This window comes from Chiloscyllium plagiosum, chromosome 1, assembly GCF_004010195.1.
Source record: "Chiloscyllium plagiosum isolate BGI_BamShark_2017 chromosome 1, ASM401019v2, whole genome shotgun sequence".
In the NCBI taxonomy this organism is placed as follows: Eukaryota; Metazoa; Chordata; class Chondrichthyes; order Orectolobiformes; family Hemiscylliidae; genus Chiloscyllium; species Chiloscyllium plagiosum.
Window position 1 is genome coordinate 75,925,604 of NC_057710.1, and position 7,511 is coordinate 75,933,114.

Genomic DNA, 7,511 nt, shown 5'->3' on the forward strand with positions numbered 1-7,511 from the left:
CTCTCCCCACCCCCACCCTCCTCTAGCTTATCTCTCCATGCTTCAGGCTCTCTGCCTTTATTCCTGATGAAGGGCTTTTGCCCGAAACGTCGATTTTGCCTGTTCTCGGATGCTGCCTGAATTGCTGTGCTCTTCCAGCACCACTAATCCAGAATCTGGTTTCCAGCATCTGCAGCCATTGTTTTTACCTCAACAATTCCCAAGGCCCTACTATTAATTGTATATGCCCGACCCTTGTTTGTTTTACCAAAATGCGATATCTCACATTTATCCAGACTGAACTTCATCTGCCATTTTTCAGCCCATTGCTTCTGTCCTTTTTAATCATTTGATTCCGGTTTTTTTTCTGGCTTGCCTCAGATGTCACACTTCTTCGAAAGAAAACCATGAGCACAGCATCGACTTCATTCATCCTCCTCAATCCTCTCTGTCGTTCCATGAAAACAAAAACTTGTTAGTTAACAATTTGCATTTAACAAGGTTGTCTAATATATCCTTAACTGATCCACATTTTTCCAAGTGACTGTTAATTTTGCCAGAGATTATTGTTTCTGGTCCATGAAGTGATGTTGACTGGTGTATAGTTCCTTAGTTTATCTTTATATCAATTTGAACAAGAGTATAACATTTGCAATTCTCCAGTGCTCATTCAACCCTGCCAAAAACAACCCTCATCCCCTCCCCCAATCTAAGGAATAATTTCCATCCTTACTCAGGTCATTATTTTCCGAAATATTCCATATGATCCTGGTGACTTGTCAACTGAAATACATCCAGCCTTTCTAAATTGTTCATCCATCCAGTATCTCAACTATTTCCCCCTTTCACTGTAGACAGTATTTTTCAATGATGGAGTTTCCTACCTGGCTGCCCAAAGAGTTGACAGGGGCCAATCCAGGATCCTCCCCAATCCAGATTTATCCAGCAGCCATTTCAAGCTCCACAGGGTATTAATTCCCTGAGCATGAGCCTTTTACTCCCACCTTTCGGCAGAAGTCCTACCTTTGAGAGCTGCCAACCAATCTGATTGGCTGGTAGCTCTATAATTCAAGCAGGAATTTTTCAAGTGTGCATTGGGTACAACTAAAGAAACTCATCTCCCTTTGATTGACACCAGGCTCTGAAGAATACACTGTCACTACCCACTTGAGTGAGTTTGCCACTGTCCCATGTAAAATAGAGGTGAGAATCCTCTAAGAGGGTTTTTGGTCTTGAAATCCTCTTCATGACACAGCAGTTGGAATAGAGTCACTGAATATATTCAATTCAGATTTAATTAGAGTTCTGATTTTTGTTTCCACTGGAGTTTAGAAGTGTGAGAAGTAACTTGATTGAGTTGCGTGATATCCTGAACGGCCTTGACAAAGTGGACATTGAAAAGATGTTCCCTCTAATGGGGGTGTCCAGAACCAGGAGGAAGTGTTTTGAAATTAGGCACCACGTGTTCAGACACAAATGAAGAGAGATCTTGTCTTTTGGAGCAGTGTGTGAAAGAGAGTTCATAAACAAAGTTTGCAGTCCGTATCAATATCAATTTTATATATATGTCCTGAAAACAGAGTTTAGGGAACTGGGCAAGAGATTGAAAAGCAGGATAAAAACAGAAAATAGGAGCAGAAGTTGATCAGTCAGCCCTCCGTATCTGCTCTGCCAATCAATATGCTCGTGGCTGATCATCCAATTCAGTACCTGTTCCCTAAGAACTATATCTAACTCTCTTTCTTGAAAATATTCAATGTTTTGATCTCAACCACTTTCTGTGGCAGAGAATTCCATGCACTTACAACTCTCTGTGTGAAGAAATTTCTCCTCTTCTCAGGCCTAAGTAAGAGTAAGAGGAGGCATCGTTAGGGGCGATGAGCTGGGGAGAGGAGGCTGGTGAACAGAACCCAGAGTGTTGAGAGTTGTTTCAGCAGAGCTAGGGATACTGGCTGGGGTCAAATGGAGTGTTTTCTTGCAAATTGGAATATCCAACCAAGTTCCCAGAGGATTGTTCATGGAAATTCATGCTTGACTCTTGTGATTGTGCTTTTTGAAGAAGCACCAGAGAGGATGGACAGGGGTAATGCAGTCAATGTTATAGATATGGACTTTCAAAAGGTAAAATTAATAATACTTGAAATAAAAGTAGAAGCTTTAATCTCAGAGGCATCAGAATATATTATCTGAGCTGACACATCAGGAGCACTGTACTCTCAGAAGTAGTGTATTTAAACAAAAACAGCAATTGCTGGAAAAGCTCAGCATATCTGGCTGTATCTGTGGAAAGAAATCAGAGTTAATGTTTTGGATCGAGTGACCAGAAGTTCCGAGGTTTGGGTCACTCAACCCAAAATGTTAACTCTGATTTGAGTGACCCTTCCTCAGAACTTCTGGTCACTCAATCCAAAACGTTAACTCTGATTTCTCTCCACAGATACAGCCAGATATGCTGAGCTTTTCCAGCAATTGCTGTTTTGTTTCTGATTTACAGCATCCACGGTTCTTTTGGTTTTTATTTGGTATTTTCTGTAACCTTTTAAGTTGGAATTTGTTTCTGTGGACATGTATGCAAAGGATCCTGTGGTCATATTTAAGGGTGAGCTGGCAGGTCTCCTGGTATCTTTAAACAGCAGTTATCCTAAACCAGCACCGTGAAAAAATATTGTAGATAAACTTGATATTTAGCTTATTGCTATTTAGGAGACTGAGTTATGTGCAAATTGGTTGTTGTGTTTGCCTACACAATTTGACTATTGTTCACATGCAATTCATGAGCTATATGTCTTACATAAATACAAAAATTTACCTTTTTTAAGAACAAAGATTGGCAAAAGTTCAAGATTGGGAAAGTTAATGATAAATTCAGAGATCATACCAGAAATTGCTTGCTCAAAGAGCAGTCAACACATCAAATGGTCTTCAGATTCAAGAAGGGAAAAACTCTCATCTCATTCAGAAATAATTGGATGCAATGATAGGCACATTCCAATGAACCAAATGGCTTCTTTTTGTGATTTGAAATCTTTAACAATAAAAGTTTCTTAACCAAAAGCACAATAAATATACAAGATATTTCAATGTTGTACAAACTTTAAAGAGTGTTCATGCTCAGCGGTTAAAAGATTTGTTTTCACACCAGTGAAAAACTATTTCCTCTGACTGGCCTGTTAATCATCATAGAGACAAAAAAACACTGTATATGCTGGAATCTAAAGTAGACAGGCAGGAGGCTGGAAGAACACAGCAAGCCAGGCAGCGTCAGGAGGTGGAGAAGTCAGATTTTCAGGTGTAACCCTTATGTACACCAGAAACATTGACTTCTCTATCTACTGATGCTGCTTGGCCTGCTGTATTCTTCCAGGCTGCTGCTTGTCTACTCTGTTACTCATCATGGCACACAGCCAAGGTGCATCAGGAGTCTACTCCTATAATTCAGCCACTTAACAAGCACAAAGCTGGTTGGAATACACACTCTCAATCATATAGCACTCAGTTGTCATAGTTACCCATTACACAAGCTTTCTGTGTGAGATTGCAGCACTTAGAAAATATTTTTGAAATGATTGAACTATTTGATCTATTCTCTTTCCTTTTTTTAAAGCTCGTCGTCTTTGTCATTTTGCTATATGACAGGCCTGAGGTGAGTCTAATGCATGTGATTAAACTAAAGTACATTAATGTGACTTTCTCCAGCCTAATAGCTAAGTAACATTCAGAATATAATGTGCACCTTTGGACATTCTGCAAAGACTTTACCAGACTCTGTTAATACTACTTCTGGCTATGAAAAATAGGTTCAAAGACAAAATCCATCGATTATAATAGTGTGAGTTTTAAACCTAGGATTTACTCCCAATGTGTGAACAACATACAAGATCTAGTCCTTAAATTAATCACTTAGAGTTAGAAAAATAATTAGACCAAAAAATGAAGGTCAATTGAATTAACTTACTATAATTCTGCCAGTTGCATGATATTACGAACTTTGAGATTCACGAAAGGCTGAAATTTTCTGGTGTATCATGAAACCATTGTTCATCTGAGTTCTGGATTCCAAAGCTAGAAATGGCTGTGCTGAGTTAGGATCTTCACAATATGAATCAATTACAAACCTGCCTCTGGGATCTCTGCTGATTAAAGCCTATTCTTAGGGCTGCAGTGACATCAGGCCAGCAGACCCATTGGGAAAACGTATTGTCACACTTGCATGTACAAGAAGGTTGTGACATCTCAAGGCACACACTGAAGAATGCTAAAGTTGTCAAAAGATCAGCCACAGCTATGAGGCCACCATTGTGGAGACAAGCCATCGAGAGGATGGCCTTCAGAAGTGACTGCATTTTTCAGATACGTGGTGTTCTGAGTGGAGTTTTCAGGAAGAAATGTCATTTTAAAGGTGTTAGGTTTAAAGAAGACTTCACTGCTTCCATCCTATCCATCACTGCTGATCTTTGTCTGTCTATCCACCTCTCTTGCTCTCTCTGTCTCTGGGCACCATCTATTCACTCCCCTCACCCCATCATCAGCATAAATACCACCCATCCCAGCTATTTTAAGTTCTGATGAAGGGTCACTAGACTCAAAACATTAATACTGTTTTTCTCTCCATGGATGCTGCCAGATCTATAGGTTTCTCTAGCACTTTCTGTTTTTGGTTCAACATGTGAAACAAATCTAATTTCTATAGTTAAGGGAAAGGGGCAGAGTATAATACATAGCAATAGGAAACTTACATTCAGCAGGGTTATTTGAACACTGATTTCAAACAAACCTCATTTTGGCTACTAAAGCGGGCTTTAACCATACATTGAGATGGATGTGAAGGCTCTTGGAGGACTGATAACATCTTGATGTGAAGTTATTTAAATCTCAGCCCTTTAACACTAAACAAAAAGGCTGCAGGTGGTCAGAGGAATTTTAAAAAGCTTCTTTTTAATATTTTCAATAGTAGTTTATTGACACTTCCCTAAAGGTACTTAATGTGTATTTGGTTGATTTGCAAAAGCTACAATTATTTCAGCAGAAGGGTCGGACTTCATATTTTACTTGGTAGCTTAATGAGGCAATTAAAGGATCTAACTGTCTTTAATGTGAAATATGAATAGAAATTAGTTTTATAAGAGGATTTGCATAGGGTATATGGGGTGGGTGGGTTGCATAAGTTAACATGTTAAGATTATATATGATTTAATGGGCCATAGGAGGTGTGTAGGAGTTTGAGCAGGGTGATTAATCATCATGCATTTTTGGTGATCATTCCATAATTTTATAATTTTTTCCGTACCTCTTTTTACTCTCTCCAGAATACAAATTTGCCATATTTCTTTGGAGAGCGATAAGTCACCTCTTGTCAATGGCATGGCATCTTCAATTGCGCTCTGTGCCCTGCATACAAACTCTGCTGTTTACAACTTAGCCATAAGGATGAGAGCAAAGTAATATAACTAAGTGGACAGGTAGACAGGATGGTAAAGAAGGCATTTGGCAGACTTGCCTTCGTTGATCAGAGCACTGAATACAGGATGGAAATGTGTTGCTGGAAAAGCGCAGCAGGTCAGGCAGCATCTAGGGAACAGGAGAATCGACGTTTCGGGCATTAGCCCTTCTTCAGGAAGGGCTAATGCCCGAAACGTCGATTCTCCTGTTCCCTAGATGCTGCCTGACCTGCTGCGCTTTTCCAGCAACACATTTCCATCTCTGATCTCCAGCATCTGCAGACCTCACTTTCTCCTCACTGAATACAGGAGTTGGGACATCATGATAAAGCTATACAAGATATTAGTCAGGCCACATTTGGAGTACTGCATACAATTCTGGTTGCCCTGCTCTTGGAAGGATGTTATTAAATTGGAAAGGGTTGAAAAAAATGTTTACAAGGATGTAACTTAAGCCCGTCAGTCTCAGTAATCTGGAGATGTTGGATAAACTGGGGCTTTTTTCCCTGGACTATAAGAGGCTAAGGGTGTATCTACACCAAATGGACTGCAGCAGTTCAAGTATAGAACTCACCGTGGCCTTCCTCAAAGGCAATGGGGGATAGGAATAAAAGTTGGCCCCATCTCGTGAGTGCATTTTTTTTAAAAAGGCTCTGGCTCTTCACACTCCTCCCCAGGCCTGGCCACAGCTTTTGGTTACTCAGACTGCTCGCAAGCTCTAGCTCCAGGCTGTAGCCATTAATGGTCCAAGACCTGACCACCTCAGCTGCTCCCTCAGCTGGACTGCTGTCAGGAGTTGGAGGTCTCATGACTTTTCTCTGCAGGCTTTGGGCTGTGAAAGTCAGTCACACTTGGGCTTGTAACAGCATATCCCAGATTGGTGCAACACTTTCACTGTCTACTGCCAGTTCCTCAGTTCGGCTTCCCAAACCTTTATCCCATTGGGATCCCTGTATGTAGCTTGAACATTGCCGTGACTCCAAAGTTGTGAGAGCAGCAGTGGGTGGCGCAGAGAGGAGCTGGTGTGGGTCTTTGAGAGACATTTGGGAGCACTGGGGGAGCAAGGAGGAAATGGGTTGGGGGCACAAGTTACTCTTTTTAGATAGCAGGGTTTACACGTGTTACGAAGGTATAGGTGTACACTGTACCTTTAAGAGAGTGGAAGCTAGCATGGGCCTAGAGAGGCACAGAGTGTGCTAAAAAATTAAAAATGTAACATTTGGTTCTGAAACACATACACAAATTCGAATTTCATTTAACCACTCCTTTATAAAAGATTGTGGGGGTTAGAGGTAGGTTTTACCCCTTGTCACACTCCTTTTTCAGATTACAAGGTGAGGTGCTCCTGTCTGGCTGTTTCGGTTTTATTTATCTGAGGGCTGTTGACCTTCACTTTGTAACAGACTGGGGCGTGAATCCTGGATCTGGGATTTGGATGGATCTGAATGGATTCAGACAGATCTGAACAGATTTTGGGGTACAAAAGGTCCCAGATCCAGCAGATTTAAACAGATTTGGGGATTAGTGTCCTAGATCTTTAAATAAAATTTTGTGAAGTGGAAAATCTGTTTAATTTTGGTGGCTTGTTGTTGGTTGAACTAAAAGTGGGAAAATAGTTCTTAACGTTGCTAAATAGCTTTTGGAATATGAAGATGCTTCCCAGGTTTGTTGAGAAAGTTTAGAAAGACAGACAAAGGAGAACATTTTAGAATTAGCAGAGAGGCTAAAATTGAGTTTAACTAGGGATAAGAGGAAACCTGAAATTGTATTGGAGTTAGTCAAGCACTTAAGTATATCAGAGAAACAGGCAAGTGTAGTGGAGTTAGAAAAATTAAATTGCAGATGGGATAATTGGAGTTAGAAAGTGAAGTTAGGAGGCTGGAATTACAGGAAAGAGAACTGGAAAGAAGATTCCTAGCAGAGGAAAAAGAGATAGAGAGAGCTTGAACTTCAGAAGTTGGCAATTAAACAGGAAAGTTGACGTAACAGGATGGAGGGGAAGGTAGAAGGTAGGCTTAGTGAGGAGTATAAGTGATGATGAGCAAACCTATTGAAGCCAAAGGCTTGGTAGGGATATATACAAGTATGTCAAAA